Here is a 20474-nt window from a genome sequence, read left to right as displayed (position 1 = left end):
ATCAAATGACCATTATTCGGTCAAATGAGGAATATTCGGTCAAATGACTCTTATTCGGTCAAATGACCATTATTCTGTCAAATGACCATTATTCGATCAAATGACCATTATTCGGTCAAATGACCATTATTCGGTCAAATGACCATTATTCGGTCAAATGACCATTATTCGGTCAAATGACCATTATTCGGTCAAATGACTATTATTAAATCAAATGACCATTATTCGGTCAAATGAGGAATATTCGGTCAAATGACTCTTATTCGGTCAAATGACCATTACTCGGTCATATGACCATTATTCGGTCAAATGACTATTATTCGGTCAAATGACCATTATTCGGTCAAATGACCATTATTCGGTGAAATGACCATTATTCGGTGAAATGACCATTATTCGGTGAAATGACCATTATTCGGTCAAATGACCATTATTTGGTCAAATGACCATTATTCGATCAAATTACCATTTTTCGATCAAATGACCATTATTTGAGTACTAGTTTTGGGTACATCGTCTAACTAGACACCCAAGTGGTGCTAGTTACTGATGAGATGATTTCGAAACACGGAAAAAATCTAACTTACTTAGTCAGTGCTCGTGGGAAGAGGAACAAGTCTTTCTTGGCCAGGAGACGTGTTGCTACTCATAAGCGATTCGTAGTAACTGGACCTAAGCTTGACTCCTCGTACTAGCAAAATACAAAAAAAAATAGTCCGTAAGATTTGAAACCAGTTCCTAGCGTCCTGCCACTTACAGTTTTCAATATTCTTTACATCCTGTCTCTGACTTGAGTACAATGGCTCTAAATTTTCTAATTTCATAATCTCTAGCTCTAAATGCAGTTGAAAGGAAATAAATAATAGATATATTTATTTAATTCGAATAAATCAAATGAATTTAAAAAATTAACAACAAATTAAAAAATAATTGAAATGATAAAATAAATCAACTACCTAGCAGAGGGTCTAGGCCTCTTTTCCTTTGCTCGGGCATGCCACAGTCTCAAGTGACTCGCATTTGAAAAAAAAAAGCCAAAACACCCTGACTCCTGCGGTAGAAGACAAAGGGTTAAGTCGTCGGGAAGCTCTAAACTTTGCTCATATGACCCTATTCGACGCTTTCTTAAATATGCTTCCTAAACCGTCTCGCTCTTCCTTAAGCACTATGGCTCTCAATGTTCTCCAGTCCCCTGATAATTGAGTGTTGTTAAAACATAAAAAGAAAGATGTTTCACTTACTTATAGTAGTTAATAAAAAAGACCAAAAATAATGTACCTTGAGTAAAGAAGGAAAAAAAATACCGTAAATATAATGAACAAAATAATACAGCTAAGAAAACAAACGGACAAAATAAATAAAAAAGACACGAAATGAAATAAACTGAAAAAAAATCAATAAAACTCAAAATATTCGAATGAACAAAATAGAAATAAATAAAATTTATAGTTCGGGAAGCGATGTAAGAGAACAGAAAAGTGAAAGTAATAAATGCAAAAAATAAATAGAAGAGATAAAAATATGTAAAAATATGACAATCGAGTATGGAAAGCGAAAAGTTATACGATGAAACCATTAAATTGATTGATAGATGAAAAAAGAAAATAAAATAGAGGGAACGATGCAAAGGATATGTGAAAGATTAAAAAGTATTAAAATAAATCAAATGAGAGGTCTGCTACCTGAAGTAACCCGTCCGGGCAACAAATTAGCACTGAGTGCATAAATTAAGCACTACAATTCAAAATAAGAAAGACAATTCAACTGCCTGCCACTTGGTCGATGACTATAATTCAATCCAGCTTTGTTATGAGAAGTTATTGAACTTTCAGCGGAAAGTTTCAATTTTTCATGTGGGCGTAACAGCGAGAAACCAGATTAGGTTTACAGATGACAATACTTACCATATCGTCTGCTTTCAAGTCGTTGACACAACAGCGCCTAGAAAATGTTCACATCGGGAAACCTGCCAAGAAAAATGAAGAGAAAATACCCGAAAGTTGAAAAATTCTTAGATTTTTGAGCAGTCTGATAACGTTTGCAATGTTTTCTGCCAAGAGTAGTCTACACTCAGTTTCAACATGTACGAAATGTGGTTCATCGATTGATCGCCGATGGTTTCAGTCTGTTTTGTTAAGAAAATCATAAACCGCTCTATAGTCGGGATGCCCTTTCTTACATCCCGGTCGACTATCGTCAACTCCCGAAATGAAAATATTACGTTGGATAGTTCAAATATTTCGTTCCAGAACACGTTCAAAATTTGGCCAGAATTTTCTGATTTGGCAGGCGATTTGCAGGTAAAGTTGCGCTTCCTAGTCCTAATTTGAGCAACTAAAAGCGGGCTTCTTAACCGGCTCTTATTATGATTAAGGAAGCAATATTTTTGACGACCAGCCCGCTGGCTCAGTACTATTTAACCTGTATTTTTCGATTTTATAGAACCCAGGAAGGCTTGTAGATGTTTGCGACGACCGTCGTTTTCGACATTCCGGTCCATGAGTGTTGTCTTTCCCTTGATCGACCGCCACACCATCTAGTTCAGCTGCTGATCCAAAATTTCAGCACTGCGTTTAGCTTGAACCTTCTGGTTCATCACTCATCCGAATTTCTAAATCTTTTCGCCTTTTGATAGCAAACGTATTGCGGCTGGTCGAAGGTAGTGTAAAAAAGTACAGAAAATTTGTACTGCCGGGACAATTATCGGACCGGAACGTTGGCTGAAAATCGTTCCAGCATGTTTGCTAATTAACTCTAATTTATTTATTATCTCTCTAATGACTCTCTTTATGAACAATTTCTGTGTATTCTTTTCTTTACAGGTTACAGATGGTTTGCTGTTGAAATCATGATTCCAGTTGACATACGACCGGCGATAATTTTTTCTACTTTACAGAAATTAATAAAACCTTGCACCAGTGCTCTTTAAAGTTTATTGTTTGTATCCTGTGAGTTGAAATATGGAAAATCCGGAACATCCTGCATAGCGCTTTGGACAAAAAATGCTGAGAATTCCGAATTTGACCATCGCAAGTAGTAATACTGGAAAGTGTCGAGGAACGGCTTACATTGGATCGCAAATTAAAAAAATTCTCATCGATATATCTAATTTGGCAGGCAATCTGAAGATGTGGAAAGTGGATTCACGAAAAAGGCACCATCAATAGTGAAACCTGAAACGTTGGTTGTCATTTTGGGAGCAGCACAGTGAAAAATCACTACTTGGCAGGGGTTTACTTTCTGCAATTGATATTCTTAGGAAATAGAAAAAATTGAGAAAAACTGTGACGGTACAGGCTCTGATGAGTAGCTGCAAGTGAAAATCTCGAGAATTGTACCAACCAAAATCTAATAACACTATTCGACAAAAAAGAACTATCTTGAGTGTGCTGTGATCGGATGTGATTTTACGGAAAGTAGAAGCAAAACGACAAACTTGGTGTTTTAGTATATCTCTAGTATGCCAGGATCGATTTTTGTGAGTATTTCAATTTTTTTAGAATCATCAACATAAAAAATAACAGCCCAGTGGGATAGAAAATTTGGCAAATTAGAAAAAGTACCGTTTGTGGCTGTTTTTTGTGTACATTTGAGTGCTGAGTTAAATGGCGTAATTAGATTTTGTATGCAAGGTCAAGTTCCTAAGAAAATCAACGCGGAGACCGACCGTCTGCCAACCAAGTGGTCCACTACGTGGTCCAAAGAGGCCATTGATTTTTGAGATGAAACGGTGAAACTGAAACAAACGCTTATTGGATGATTACGAAGCTAGTTCAAACTCGGACGTTGAAAAGCATAAATAGAGGGCTCTAGACTCGAAAAAAAACATTGAAAATGATCTTTGCAAATAAAGCCGTTTCCCGAAACACCTGGACGTACTTCGACACAGGAACTGATTCTCCCAACAAGGTATGCATATGGTAAAAAGCTGAGATGAGGAAATAAATGTATTAAATTCAATTAAATTAAATTATGACACAATAAATACGCGTCAATTTCTTGAACACGCATTCGTGGCAAGGAATCAAAAGTTTGATTATAATACTGGTATAATTATGGTACACGTATTATAACTGAGCGGGCCTAGCCGCCGGGAAAATTGCCTCGGAATGTACCGCTAGGTCTCTGTCATTCTGAAATGGATCATTGGAAAATCGGTAGAGCTAACACCTACTATACCCCGAGATTAAGTTGTTTGATGATTGGACCATTCGCAGAAAACTTTTTTTTCATAATACCGCTGTCGGCTAATGGGTTTTAGAAGGTTAACGCACACACAAGGCCAAGTTCTCAGGTATGTACTTTTGACGTCAAAAATACTGAAATAAATGTTAAAAAACAGTTTACGGCCAACATCACATAATTCCAAAACCATCAACTTTGGAGGTTTGGCGTCTATTGAAAAAGTTTTATGACACAAAGCAGCGCATCTTTAAAGAAAATAATCGCATTGCCTTCCACAATCAGCGAGAGAAGCGTAACGCGCTGCTGAATAAGGAGAAAAAATAAATTGGATAATGCGTTTTAGTCCGTACCGTTGATGGTGGCATCGCAATCTGGCGCAAGCACGCGTGTGCAGTTTTTGCACCCGTCCGTAATAGAACCGGACAATGGGAAGGTAATTGAATCAATTCTACGATATCCATCAGTCAGGATAGATATGACACTGGTGCCTTAAGGCACGATGGCGCGTTAGATTGTTTGCTGTATTGTCGAGTCCGAGTGAACGAGAAACAGAGAGAGAGAGAGGATAAACTACTTGAGATCGTTAGCGCGGCGATTGTTGATTCAAACAAATTGAGTCCAATTACACGTGTAAGGCGACAATAAATCTCCCGGTAGCGGACAGTGAAAGCATCGATCACGTTTGCTCAAAACAAATCACCATCTGCTGGCAGTAATGTTGTTGCGAGCTGCTTGTGCCCTTTCCTAATAAGCCTTTCTTGGCTAGAGTCGAAATACATTTAAGCTGTTTTTGTTGGACCATATTTGAAACTTTGACAGCAGCTAAGCCTAGAATCAGCCTAGAGTTTCGTCTCATGCAAAAAATCTCATTACTGTTACACCTTCCCCCCACCAATTTAGCCTGCTGCCATTGACGGGTGGACACGAACACAGAAGCAAATTTGAATTGATAATGCGATTGTATAGTAGTTCAAAATGAAACGTGCATATCTAATTTGGCGGAATTGTTCTCGAGTCCAAATTCCCCGTTCAGAGGTTGACCATTGAATGTGCATGCCGAATGAAGGGGGAAGGTGTGGGTTGCCAGATGTGGTTTTTACATACTGTTTTAATGTTTGTGTTAACTTGCAGCACGTTCTTCTTCGGAAATTTGTTTGTCTGTGTGATTGGAAGGTTTAGAGTGTGTGCGGGAGAGAAGAGAGAGTCAGAGAAACAGAACGTCAATTCCAGAGAGCATGAAGTTAGTATCTGATAACGAATCCGTATACAAACAGTCCGAGACACTCATTGGTGTGTGAGTTGGAACGGGAACATAGATTGAACGACGAACATAAAGTCGACAGTCGACACGGGTGACAAACCTTGCAAATAACGTTGGGAATTCGCAAAAAATGCTATGAATGAGAAAAATCTGTCTCGGTTAACGGTGGATTTTGGGAAACAACATGCAAAAGGAAGTTTTTTATGTTTAGAGCTCGATTGCCAGGGTTTTCTGCAGACTTGTTCTTGTTTTTATTGGCCTTGACAGTAGTAGTATTTTATTGTTCATCCGAAATGTCGATGTAGTTTGAAACCATTTTCAGATGATGCAAAAAAGCACCGAAACGTCAAACGAATACACAATAAAAGAGAAGTTTAGTTTGGAAATAGTAAACCGATACGAAGCCATATATTTTGTCGGACGAGCAGTTTGGTGACTCCCCATCTATCTCGTCCTAATTTTTTTTATTCTACACAAACACCAACTTGGTAGCACAAAACTCCAATGAGAAGCTGGATTTGTAGTTTCGAATTCATCTCAGTAACTAGCACCAACTTGGTGACAATTGGACGCTAAATCCAAACAGTCATACAACGGCTAAAGCAACTGGCTGATCCCGTGTGATGCGTTTCTGCAACATTTGGCATCAAAAATACGAATTAGATTTATGAAATTTCAGAAGCTGGAGAGTTCAGAAGAGATTTTTTTTTCGAAATTTCACCACTTTGCGAATGCCCCTTACTCGTGTAGCTTGAAGTCATTCAGCCGCATGGCCATTAGGCCGAACGATCATCAAACCGAATGGTTATAATGCTGACTTGTCGTTAAGCTGAATAGTTCAGTTGGTCTGAAGGACCATTAGGCTGAAAAAAACTGGACAACATGATGCGTAGGTTATTAGGTTATCAGACTGAATGGTCATTGGGCCGATTGGTCACAAGATCAAATAGTCAGTAGAGCATTTGGTCATTAGGACGAGTGTTCATTTGGTCGAATAGTCGTTAGGCCGAATTTTCATTAGACCAGATGGTCCTTAGACCGAATGAACATAACGCGCTGGAAGATTGGACCGAACGATACTTAAACCGAATAGTTATTGAGCCGAATGATGATTGGAACGAATGCTCATAAGGCCGAATACACAATACAGTGAGTGATAAAGTTGTTGGAGATGGCAGCAAGATTTAAAAATAATAATTCGTAGACATATGAACATCTTATTGAAATGTGGGAAAATAATTTGTATATTCCTGCTATCTCTTTCGCTACACATTTAAGTTTGTCGATCAATGTTAGACGAATTTTTGTGTGTTTAAGTTCCTGTAACACATTAGATACCATTCGACAGAACTGCTCATGGTACAAAGAAGGAAAATAAAAAGATCAATGCAATTATTTTTTTTTTATGTTTTTTTTAATTACCCGCCACGCTCCCCTATTTGTATTTCTTAAAGAGGTAAAGAACATAAGAAATCAATTCTGTTTGCGGTTTTTTTACCTTTCAATTGTGAGCGATAGGTAAAAATTTACAGCAAATAGTAATCTAGATAGTGCAGGACCTGATCCAAAACCGAACTTGAAAAGGTTTATATAAGGTTATAACATTGAAATGTGTCGAACGATTTGTTAAAACAACCCCAGTGAACGCACTCGAAAGCTGAGAAACGGTCACTTTGTTTGAGCTCTAGTAGAACTATATGTCAGCCGTGGCTGAGAAATACAGTTGATATCCTAAATTTCATCACTGCAAAACTGCTCATGTCACAAAGAAGGATAATTAACAGAATACTGAGAATATTCCTATTTTTCCAAAAGCCATGAAATAATAAGTGAAGGATCTAGTGCAGCTGCAACATATTATCCCAATCTGACAAGTCTTGGACTGTCCCTTGTATGTAAATGTGACGGAAACAACGCCATCGATAATATTTTTCAAAAAATAAATTTGTGTGTTCGTGATGCTGCTGAAACTTTGTTCAAACACGGAAAAGTGAAATTTGACGACTTTTGCATAAGGAGAAAACAACTTTATTACTCGTACGTGCACGTACTACCAAGGCAAAATTAACGTGCGTACGATCTATATTAATAATTCCGAATCGAGTTTTTTTTTTAAATTATTCCTCTGGATTGGTGAATTAATTTATTCGTGAGATTTTTTTTGTTCCACATGTTAGAGATTGCTTTACTTCTCCGTTTTAAAATTGTTAATTATATGAATGTTTATTTTACATTCTAAAATTCCTAAATCCTTCAATTCTGCGAATGCTGGATGATTAGGAAACACCAAATACTCATCACACTGAAGAACTTTAAACCAAATAGTCGGGAGGCGTCGAAGCAATTGCCGTTAGACCAAATTATCATTGGAACGAGTGGTCATTTCATCGAATGGTCATTCGGCCGAATGGCCCTTAGACAGAATGATTATAGGGAAAGATACTAGACTGAATAATCGTTTGGTCGAGCAGTCATCAGACCGAATGGTTGTTAGCTCGAATAGCCATTAGGCCAAATGCTTTGTTAAGTCGAATGGTCGTTAGGAGTAGGGACATTAGATCGCATGACCATTAAGCCAAATGATCATTCAGGCGAAAGATACTAGATCGAATGGTAATTTTATCGGTTGATCATCAGACCCAATGATCGTTGCGTCGAATAATCATTTGAGCGAGTGATCTTTAGACCGAATGACCGTGAATCTCAATTTCAAAGCGATCGTTAATCGACCGCATGGTCAATACGTCGAAGAACATTACATCGAAAAAATCGTCACTAAATTGATCGCAATCGAAAAGTCATTAGTTTATTAGTGCATCTGATGCAATAAATTAAATAAACAAACCGCTTCATTTAACCACACCTCATCTCTTCTAGTCGCGTACTTTTGACTTCACCGCCCCCCCCTCCCTCTTACTCCCTTCCATCTCACTCGAACCTAAACTAATTCCTAGCTCTTCTGTTTGAATAATCAGGGCAAACGAAAGGATGACAGGATAGATTGCATCTCATACTGCGGATCCTCTTGTGCTTTTCCCCACTACAGTTCAGTAGGCTGTTTGGATACAATTCGAAAGAACTGCTCATGATGTAAAGAAGGATATTAAAAATGTATACCCCAATCGCTAGGAGCTTTAAGCCGTGACTTCCGCAGGTAGAACAATTGCACCCGTTCACTTTATTTCTGGGATAGCTTTTGACGAAGTCGTAGGCAATGTAGTTGTCTATCAAACGAGATTTCTTTTGTATCGATTATAGATATTTTTGCCTCAGGGTCATTCGCCTTTGTTATCGGATTAGAGAAATCTCTGAAGCGTCATCTCCCGGCGGCAAAAATCTTTGAAATATATTAACAAAAAATCCAATAAAAACTCCCAGCACGCTGGATCGATATCCAGAAATGCCACTAGCTTGGTACAGAGATTCATAGCGAGACAGGATATCGACAACGCGGCAGACCATAAAAGTTCAATTGTTCCATTTGGTGAGCATTCTTTCCAGATCAGAATGAAACAACAAGATTATTACAGAATACAATTTTCGTAACATATTGTGTTATAAATGTTTATAATCAAAACTGTCCGCTGAAATAATCGATCAATAAAATTTTGGCAAGAGTCGACTATTTCCATTTTGAAGTTATTTATTGGACTTGGCAGTCCTAAAATTAAAAAAAAAATCGCTTACGTTTCGGTCCATTTGTGATCATTTTCAAAGGTGCGACAGTTTGTGTTTTTATGTCCAGTTTATTTTTTTACTACAAACAATTCTGGTGTGTCTTTTCGGTATCTTGATAATTGCTCAACTTTTGTTGCGTGGCTTTGAGAACCTGTCAGTCCAGTTATTTCAAAATCAAACGTCGATAATTCGTTCTCTGTATCTAAAGTAGCAGGACGGGCGCGTACTGCGGGGACGACTTGCCGCGGAGGAATCTCACATAACATTCAAAGTGCTATAGCAAACCACCAAAGAGTGCTATAAAAGGGCAATGGTTACTAGGAGCGTGAGCCGACAAAAACGTACATAGTAACAAGTGTCGCGTCTTAACATTCACTTCTACGTTATATCACGCACTGTGATGAAACCCCGGTCACATTAAAGCCGTAGCAATGCGAAGAATCTCAGGGAAGACGTAGAAAAATGCTTGGTTTTTGTGCGGAAAAGAAAACGCAGCCAGCGCGAAATGTTAACAAAGGCATTCAATTTCACCACACACGTAATGCTGTACTGATAACGGTTGAAGCCTTGCCAATTGCGGAAAGTTTTGCAATGGATAACAACATACATCACGTCGTTAAATATGACAATGTCAGAATGGGTATTTTGATTGTATTTATATGGACAATGACAAGATGGATGTGCGTCGACATGATCTATCTCCGCGTATTAGCAATAAGTTCAACACAACCATTGTGTCGGAATACGGAGCGGTGCAATCCAATAAATTTGAGGCCTGGAGAAACTTTTTCCCAGCTATTTCCAGTCGGCTTTGAATCGTCAGAATGCGTTTCAAATTCGAGTGACGTAACCTATTCTCTCTTACATGAACTTTCAATATGAATTCTGTGTTCTCAAATCACGCTGTGCACCTATGAATGGCAGACTGCCACGTTCCACAAACAATGCGCAGAAATCAATTGTTAAAATTTATACAATATCAATAACGAGGGCAGTATGGTCGAAAACGAGAGAAAGCGGACTAAATGACCCGCAAGCAACAGCAGGCGACGCAGCTAAGTAAGAAGATCTTTACACGAATTAACAAATCGCCTACTTAAGATCCAAACCAAGTATAATAGAATTCCATTTTTTGTTCAAATTTAAAATATTAAAAGATCCACGGCTCAGTTCAGCTAACGCATTGAGCCGAGTCAAATAAACGAAATAAAAAAAAATTGAGACGGTTAAAATATTTCAGGAACCCAATTTTTGTGTTTCGTGATTCTGTCAAAAACTTGTTTTTCGCTTCTCAAGAAATCACTTTTTGTTTTTTCACTATTGTTTGAATTATGAGCGAAAGATTTATATAGCATGTAGCTTAAAAATACGAAAATGTGAAATTGGACCTTGATTGATCAGTACGAAAAATGACAATTATCTTCTCTGTCTCCCTCTCTAGTAACCAGTCGGCCTAATGTCCATACCGTGTTTATCCGGTAGAATGACCGGAAACCATTCCTGGATCACTTTGGTTTGGCTGCTGGAATTTTTCAAATTTTTATTTTTCTCATTGCATATTTTAATTGCTGATTTTCTAGGTAATGACTTAACATTTCGTCGCTGTTGTGCTATCTTATGACAAACGCCATTTTGGGTGAACTGAGTTAGATATACCATGTTACTAAGTTTTAAAATCTCCATAAAGTCGCGTTTTCAGAATTTTGAAATTCTGCTGGGTTACTGAGATATAGCGAAACACGATTATGACAAACGCCAATTTCTCGAGTGATCGAGTTGTGCTATCTTATGACAAAGAAAAAAGAGACAACATTCTTAGTTTGTTAGCTTTCTATAAGCCGAAAAGCTTATAGCAAGTCAACAGATGTCTCTGATGACATAGGTAATTCCTATGCAGATCAACCATAAGCATTAGCTAGGTTCTTGTTTTGGGAGCAAAACTTTTCCTACCATAGTTTTTTTCTGGGAATGGTTGGCTGATATATTCATGATTATTGAACAAATTTCCATTTGAGATTTCCACTTGTTTTGGAAAGTATACCGAAATGTAGTGATGGATTATGCAAGAAGAACATTTGTTTCGTCTAGTCACCTGTCAACAATAACATTGTTTGATATACATTGACTCTAAATTGTCAATGAAACCAATTTTTGTTCATTGTTTTTCCTGAATAAAGGAGGAAAATTGGAAAAACTTTGTGTTCTAATACCATCATTTTGTAACCTGATATTGCTGCTATCGCATGGAAAAGTATGATATTGGACATAGTGATCTATAACGCATAATTTTACGAATCAGTTATCATTCATTTTTATATGAAATCTTCTGTACACATTTGTGACACTCATACATATTTTATCATCAATACACACTTATGACACGTATGTGAGCGTCTTCGGTTTACATTTTAAGCAAAAACTGTAAATATAGTCAACCGATCTTCGCACAAATCGAGAGTTTACTTTAGAAAAGATAGAAGCATCGAATGCCTTCTCCGAAAAGCTTCTAACACTTTTTCTCGAAAAGTGCTAAATGGCGCTTGTCATAAGATAGCACAACAGCGACGGTTTGTGCTCGCTTTATTATTAAAGCACTTGGTCCCAATGTACTTGACCCAAGTAACTAATAAGTATTATAACGCATAATATCTGCTTTATATCTGCATAGAGAACACTCTTAAACAGCCATAAGGCATTATATTCTGATATAATGCTAATAAAATTCCAGAAAATTTTTTTTGATTTGCTCTTGCTGTGCAGAAAGCGTTTGCATTACTAATACTATTACATAGCACCAATGCATAAATGTCAATTTTAAAAGCCTCATATCGGCACTGCACATGTTTTTCGAAAGCTTAATTTGGCTGCTATTTTCCGGAATATGTTTGCTACGCTTTCTGTCGTTTCCCTTTCGATAGAATAAACAAAATAAGTATGTTAAAATATTGTTTAGAACTTCTTTCTGATGCATTGTAAGGAATATCTTAACCTCAACGGGATTTGGTTCTCACACGGTATGAATTATGTTTTACGAAAACTTCCTTGAGTAAGTGTCGAACAGAGGTACCTTGCCTCGTCATTCAAGGCAAGTTCGAGTGAAATGATATGGGCCGAATATAATTCTCGAGAGGAAATGCATAACGAATAGACTATTCTTTTTTTAATGGAAAAAAATAGAGAATTTTTTTTTTATTTTTAATAGCCCGCCTCTTACCCCCACACCAAAAAGCTCACAAACGGAGCCCCCTGGTAGTGGACACATCAGTTCTCAGGGTACAAAAAAAAGGTCAGCACAACAAAACAAAGTTACGAATCGCGGAAACGCTGAGAACAAAAAAAAACAATACGAGACCGACAAAACACAAAATTTGACAAGAAGCTACGGCGAGTACCCAGCGGAAAAGAATCCTTTTAAGGGTCCCATCGTAGCTTTGCAGGTAGCTCATAATAATTTAAATTTATTTATTACTTATTGCTATAAAAAATGCATTTATCAATTGTTTTTATTTAAAAAAAAATGTTAACCAATTATATCTAAAGGAATAAGCTCGATTGGTGGTGAACGAAGTTTATATTAAAAATTCTCCTATTTTATTTTTGAAAATTAGTTTCAATTTTGCTTGAAAACGAGTGCGACATGTTATTTGCTTTAAATCAGTAGGAAGCTGGTTGAATAACTTAGGTCCGATGAAAGTAATGCGTCTTTGACCAAGGTTCGTGGATACTCTGGAGTATAATAAATGATTGGCTTGTCTGGTGCTGTGAGCTCGAATTCCTGTCGTAAATTCTAGATTATTATGAGCAATAGTATTATGCAAAGCATTGTGGATGTACATTATTGTTTGGTAGTTAGTCAACCCAAGCAAAGGTAAAATGTTATGGGCATTATTATTGTATAACAAAATAGTAGGGTACATAAATGGTTTTTTATAAATAATTTTAAGACATCTGTTTTGAAGCGTTTGTAGCTTTTTCAGATTCGAAATACTGGCACGGCCCCACACAGATACAAGGTAGTTCAGCAATGAGTGGATGTGCGCATAATAAAATTTTAGAAGTACATGCTGGGGAACAAAAGAGCATACTTTACGCATAGCCCCACATAACGATGCAACTTTTCTCTCTATAGATGTTATATGCTCAATCCAGGAGAGTGTGGGGTCTAAGTGAAGTCCTAAATATTTGAAGCAGTTAGTTTCCTGAATTACAGACTGTCCCATACTTGGGTCTGGATGCACGCCTATAGCTCTTCTAGATGAACGAAACAGCATATATTTAGTTTTTGATAGGTTCAAGGAGATGTCACATTAGCATTATATCGGTTTTATATTTGCTCTATTATAGCAATAAAGGCATACGTAAAGCATACATGCTTTAAAGATCCTTGACGCTTGTATGCATTATATCGGCTTCATACCCCTTTACGGTGCTAATATAGAGTGCATTGTAAATACCAAAATGGAGTTGTAATGAAACAGTAGTGCAAGTGTACAGCCAATATTGTGCAATTGTTTAATGCTTATAGTTACTTGGGGAGTTCTTTAGTTCCTGCATTTTGTGGGTTTTGAATCCAGTTACAGTCCTCTTTGCTGAACTGTAATGTTACCATCTCCGTTTTGGAGGCCCTGATTTAAAAAAAAACTCATCCAGTTTCTTTGAAAGCCGAAAAAGCTCGTATTCTTGAGTTTTAGATTTGCGAATAGATTAATTTTTAAATCATTGAACGATAATGTTTACATATCTTATATTTTGTAGCAGAAATTTCTCTGCAAAATTCCTAAGTGGGGAACATTTTGTGCAAGACCAAATTGTTGTGCATAAGGACACAAGACCAAACATAAAGTAAGGTTTTTTAGGTGTTTCGGATTTTCCTCATCAGTAACTAACACCAACTTAATGCTAGTTAGACAAGTCCACCGAACAACTGTTACTGCCGAGGAAAATCCGAAACACTGAAAAAAAATTCAGATCTTGTGTTCTTATGCACCAAAATTTGGTCTTGTCCAAAATTTCTCCCATTTGGGAATTTTGCATAGTACCAGTCGTTTATTTCTTATAGCAAAAGACAGTTTCGGTTCCACATTCCTCGTCGACAATCAGAATCTCTGAGCTTACTTTCGAGACGTCACTCAGTATAAGCCAGTTGTTTGGCGTTTACGTAAGACGTGTTTTTTTTATTCAAGTGTCTAGCTAGTGCCAATTCGGTACTGGTTTGGACTTATCTAGCTAACATTAAGTTGGTGTTAGTTACTGACGAAAAAATTCTCATATTTGAATGTTCTGAGCGGGTAAATCGCGTAAGGAGCAAAAAGATTAGATCTGCCAGAATTTGCACATTGCGAATTTACACAACAAATCCTGTGCTTCCGGGACTTCATTTTGCACCATTTGTAGGGTTCTTGCGGGACATCACGCAGGACTAAGGGTTTGCTCAGAAACACAAAAATAGTGATTTTGTTTTTGAGCCAGCGTCAGGTTTTGTGTCTTTTACGCGCAAATGTGGTTTAAAACAATTTTCACCTTAGTGGTAAGAAAAATGGCTTTTACCTAAATTTTCTCCACTAAAGAGAAATATTGCATAGCGTTAGGGTTGCATTTTATAATAAACCGACTCTCTGCTTGCCAAGTCAGTGCCAGTTACTGATGAAACGAATTCGGAACGGAATCCATAACTTACTGACGAATGAAAATAAATTCAATCAAGTGATAAGAAACGGCTCGGAAACAGCAACCTGAGCGACATTTAAACAGTAAATGCATCACAATAGCCCCAGAAATTTCTCCGACAGATGCGTTGCACTGTACTGTAGCTACTCTATTCCCGATGATGTTCGGCCTTCATCACCGGGAGCAATGATGATGGACAAGCTCGGACAGACACGAACACATGTCAGTGACAGGCGATTTGCGAAGATCGGTGAACACGGCTTGCTTGCTTTTACTGCGATGCTGACAGTGTGTGGCAAACGGATGGTATGAGATTCGGTGCGGGTGCGGTGCATGGTAGAATTGGATAATCGTGTTCTGATTGGGGCAACGTGTGGTATTCGTTTTTTTTTTTATTATGAACAGATAAATTTATTGGCTGAAACTTGCACCGTAAGTGAGCGGGTTTTCAGTTACGGAACTATACAAATTTGATTTTTACTTAGGAGGAAACAGCATAGTGCATATCAAGTTTCAACTCTACTAGCACTTATAAGCTTAACAGAATCTTTTCTTGCGGGACATCACGCTTGACTAGGGAGCGGCGATCCATCGCTAGCTTAGTCGTGGGGCTAAGCTAGTGTCGGATTCTAATGAGACGAAGTTGAAATGCCAATTCTATAACTAATCTTTAGAACTATCATCTTGGAGTAAAACTAGCCAAGATAGGTGAAACTTTGCAGTTGCAAATAGAGTGTAACATGACAAAAAATAGAACAGCATTAGAAGTGACTCACCCCAAACATTGCGGAAGGGCAATATCTCTCATATTATTGCACCCTGTTGCTGCTGCTACTGTTGTTTTAAATGATGCGGTTTGTGCATACGCTAGACAATATCCTGCTGGTCACGTTACGACTTCCGTTTTGTCAGTAGATTAATCCCTCTCGGCGTTTTTACGGATACAAAACACTTGTTCTATTTTTTCGCAACAATCTCACTACTCTTCTTTTCGCTAGATTTTTTTTGCACCTGTCGATTAGTTGCCAGTTAATTATTCTTAAACTCTTCACAACTACTGCTCCTGTAATATTTTATCGTGAGTGTCAGTGAATCTTGTACACAACTTTATCACGCCTACTTTGTTACTCTGTTTTCACTACTCTCACCGGCCCGTGTGTATCACTTTTTATTCCGTCTACTGTTTTGCGTAGAAAAACAGTTCAAAACACTTCCAGGTTGCAGAACTGACAGCTTTCTTCGGCTTGCTTGCTTTTAAATTTTCTTCCGCCCCACTTCAGGTTCCAGTTCACTTGAATACTTCCTATGGTGGCTACTACTATCACCACCCGAACTGAGAGCGCGATAGTGTTTGAACGAATGAAGAAAAAATCGACCGCGCGAATTCTGGCTGGACCACCTCGCTGGAGCTTCCTCGGATCCGCTGTCAAGAACTACCAGCCGGTAGGGGCGCTACGCCTACTGCTGCAGACGTACCGGTCGTTTCCATGCTTGTCCGCTGCATCGTCCGCGATTAGGCATGATCATCGCCGCTGTCCAGTAATTACTGTACTGATGTTCTTTATAGCATTTGAAATGGATCCGCCGGCCGAGGTAGAAGTACCACTATTTTTATGACACCTGGCTTCACTGTGTATGGGTAGTTGTCGGTTTTTGTTTTGGCGAAGGTTGCTTGGATGCCTCACTCGTGGAAGTCAAATCTCGTTGACCTGAAAGATGTGGGAATTTGTTTTGGGATTAGTTGCAGTGTCAATTTTTGCAATATTAAATGTAAACAGAAAGTTTGTGCCACTATGTTAGTGTCGGATTCTGATGAGACGAAGTCGAATTGCAAATTACATAACTACACCAGAAAGTGCCTTTTTAGCTTCAGTTGAAATTTTTTTTTGAATTTTTGAATATTTAAAATAAGTACTATGGATAAGATTATGTCAACTATTGTCACATTAGAATGTAGAAGGAGACGAAAATCACTTCCCTACCGACAGTAGCCGGTCATATTCTCCATCCATATAGAAACGGGGCTTGAGTATTCCTCAAGTCCAACCCCATCGCGAAAAAGGTAAAACACTAGCTACTAATTTATGCAGACAAATGGTTTCCCAGCGCCTGGTACCCATCATCATCAACAGCATCATCGTCACCTACCACACTAATAGCATCGCAAATTCGCACGCGGAAACAAAAGAAAACCTCGCTCTACTTTCTTCGCCCTGCATTCACAACATACACAACAACAACAAATACCTAGGAATGGAAAAAAGACGGGATGGGCACGGATTGGCATCTGTTTTCACCGTAAACCCGAACCCCAAAACACACACTCACACTAAAACTAAAATAAAGGATTTGACAGCTTCCGCTGGTATCCTTGTTAGTGGGAACCGCTTACACATAGACACACGCAACGTAGTGGATTATCCGAGGCTCGATTACACTCCTACGCTCCTGCTCTGCGATTCTCATCTCGGTTCTGAATTTCCTGATGTTCTTCTCTCTTCGAGATGGTGTTATTAGGGACAGCGGGAAACTTGGACAACACTCACATGTAAACGGCGATCCTAGTAGGCCGGAGTGTCCTCTGTAGTCTAGGCACTTGCATGTATGAGGAGGGCGTCACCATACACATGTATTTTAAAATCCACTCTTTTGAGGTGCAAAACGAAAACAGGAAAATATTTTTACTTTTTCGTCGCTGAAAACTTCATTCTAGTATACAATTTGAACTGTAGTGTTTAGAAAATCCCAATTACGACGATATGCAAAATTAGTCCCCTGCACTGGTTACACCTTCAACTCGAATTTTTCGCACTTCCGTCATGAGCATTGGAACTTTTATCCGACGTCACCAAATCAATTGAAAGCAACTATTTTCTAATAAAAATTCACGTCTCACTTTCGGACAGGTTACTTTCCGTGCAAGCAACCACCAACAACTGACCGTCGACGTCGCCGAGCCGTCTGCGGTGTGTGATGCTTCTCCGAACGAAGCCCGAACGACTCTGTCCGTTGTTCGTTGTTTCGGTTTCTCCGCACCGCACCACAAATGCTGGAGCAATCGACCATCATCACATCATCGTAGTCGTCGTTGTCATCGATACGGCAATTGTTGTCTAGAGGGGGAATGTCAATATTTGGCACCTGATGTCCTCTGTGTTAGCACCTGTCAGTTTTGATTGTTTTATTTTCCGTGCTAAACTTGTACACGACTCATCGGTGGATGTGACGAAACTATCAACAGTTCTGGTTAAGATTAATTGATTAGGCTTGTTTTTAAAACTAACTACATTTTAGTTGAACCACAGTTTTTGGCTAGATGTCAACATCTGTTAGTCGACTAAACTAACGAATCTAATTCGATAATTCGATTGAGCTGAGATTGTGTCCTAATCTGGGGTCCTAACCAGAAAATGACAGTTGTACAGGGTGCATGCGGAACTTTTGCATTGAATTTAAACGTAAAACATCTCGTTCTGATGCAAACAAGACGTTAAAAAAATGGACCACCGTGTATTGCCCCCTCGTTCATTATAGTACATTCGATATTTTTTTTTTTTGAAGAACTATATGTCGACATGACTGGTAACTCTGGGGATATGAGGATTTGAACCGTACGCCAAAAATTAAGTATCAGATTCACGGTGCGCGCGATCACTGAAAAACACAAGCGAATATTCGAATGGTAAAACGGTTGTAAAATCGAATTCATACTCGCGCAGTTACATACACTCTAGCATACACACGCGACATACAAATGGCCACACGACATAATCACGGTCCACGGCAATTGGCCTTGCGTAGTGTTTTAGTGGGCGACGTTTTCCGTCTCGTCCGCAATTATAGTGAGTGATTCTGATTGAAAGTCTCCGAGAATCCAGCCCTGCAGCTCCAGTAGAACAACCCTCAAAAACGAGATTGCACACATCTTCCTACAATATTACATGTATCCATTCGAATGAACTGCAGAGTGCACCAATTATCAAAAATTATCAATTAAATCTCCATTTAAAATAGCCATTCATATTCTCTTAAACATAATTGTAGCTTTTGAGTTATTTGAAAACGGCTGTCTGTCCGACGTTTTGGCCTTTTTCAAGGGATATATAGGTATATCGTTTTTTTGTTAGAATGTCGATAGACCTATATTTCCCTTGGAAAAGGCCAACACCACAAGGCCGAAACGTCGGGCAGTAAACAACCATCGTTTTGCTTTACAAGACGTTTTCAAATAATTCAAAATCGCATCATCCCAGTCGTTTGAACAGAACCATAATTGTAGCTTTTCCTGTTGACCTCTAACAGAACGTAGCTTTTAGATGTTAGTTGCGATACGCTTTGCTAGTGGTGCATCGGGGAGACCGGCAGGGCTTAAGTGGGCTATTTCATTTCTATTGCTTCTTTCCAATTCTCGCCAGCCCAAACCAAAGTGAGCGTTTGTACTATTTCTGTAGTGTTCGGACTACTAATATTCTTTTTTGCTGTATCGATTTTGTTGGCTATTTTCGGCAAATTTGAGACTAAGAGAAACGAAAGCAATGAAATTGAAAGACGGATAGGTATTCTAGAGCGAATCAGTTATAAACTTAGAACGGAAAACTAGAACTAGGCGGCTCATATGGGCATGATCGAAAGGAAATGTGAAGAATTTTTTGCCTTCTGCAGAGTAGGAGTTGGGCGTTTCACCCAAGTCTACCGCATGGTCTATGGTAGAACATAACTCATCATCATGTTTTACCGCCGACGCCGGCGGTAAAACATGAAAGACTGGAAGACTGGGAGACTGGAAGACTGGAGGACTGGATGACTGGAGGACTAGAAGACTGGAAAACTGAACGACTAGAAGGCTGAAAGACTGGAAGACTGAAAGACTGGAGGACTGGAGGGCTGGAAGACTGGAAAACTGAAAGACTGGAAAGCTGAAAGACTGGAAGACTGGAACACTGAAAGACTGGAAGACTGGAAAACTGAAAGACTGGAAGACTGAAAGACTAGAAGGCTGAAAGACTGGAAGACTGAAAGACTGGAAGACTGGAAGACTGGAAAACTGGAAAACTGAAAGACTGGAAGACGGGGAGACTGGAAGACTGGAGGACTGGAGGACTAGAAGACTGGAAAACTGAACGACTAGAAGGCTGAAAGACTGGAAGACTGAAAGACTGGAGGACTGGAGGACTGGAAGACTGGAAAACTGAAAGACTGGAAAGCTGAAAGACTGGAAGACTGGAACACTGAAAGACTGGAAGACTGGAAAACTGAAAGACTGGAAGACTGGAGGACTGGAAGACTGGAGGACTGGAAGACTGGAAAACTGAAAGACTGGAAGACGGGGAGACTGGAAGACTGAAGGACTGGAAGACTGGAGGACTAGAAGGCTGAAAGACTGGAAGACTGAAAGACTGGAGGACTGGAAAACTGGAAAACTGAAAGACTGGAAGACGGGGAGACTGGAAGACTGAAGGACTGGAAGACTGGAGGACTAGAAGGCTGAAAGACTGGAAGACTGAAAAACTGGGAGACTGGAAGACTTCTCACAAACTGACTTTTATTGGATTCTGAGATGATTATGACTTTCATTGGTTTAGATTTCGATAAAAATACACTAAAAAATCACTTTGGACAAGGAAAAGTTTTTTTCAAATAAATTTTTTTCCTTGAAAGCGTCCAACTTGAATTTTTGACTGTA

At 38.8% G+C, this 20474-nt stretch overlaps 1 protein-coding gene across 13 annotated transcripts in view; it reads right to left on the bottom strand.

Moving 5' to 3' along the window:
* LOC131677148 (cubilin) overlaps positions 1–20474 on the bottom strand; it is a 237919-nt gene that overhangs the window by 193778 nt on the left and 23667 nt on the right. For 10 of the 13 annotated variants that reach the window (XR_009303286.1, XR_009303287.1, XR_009303288.1 and 7 more), the window contains exons 2-3: positions 15568–16500; positions 1905–1966 (exon numbers count right to left, since the gene is read on the bottom strand). The gene's annotated coding sequence lies outside the window, so the exon portion shown is untranslated. The other 3 variants (XM_058956802.1, XM_058956803.1, XM_058956804.1) reach the window with 3 other exon arrangements.

The sequence above is a fragment of the Topomyia yanbarensis genome, chromosome 1 (assembly GCF_030247195.1).
Source record: "Topomyia yanbarensis strain Yona2022 chromosome 1, ASM3024719v1, whole genome shotgun sequence".
NCBI lineage: Eukaryota > Metazoa > Arthropoda > Insecta > Diptera > Culicidae > Topomyia > Topomyia yanbarensis.
This window is presented reverse-complemented; position numbering and strand designations above follow the sequence as displayed.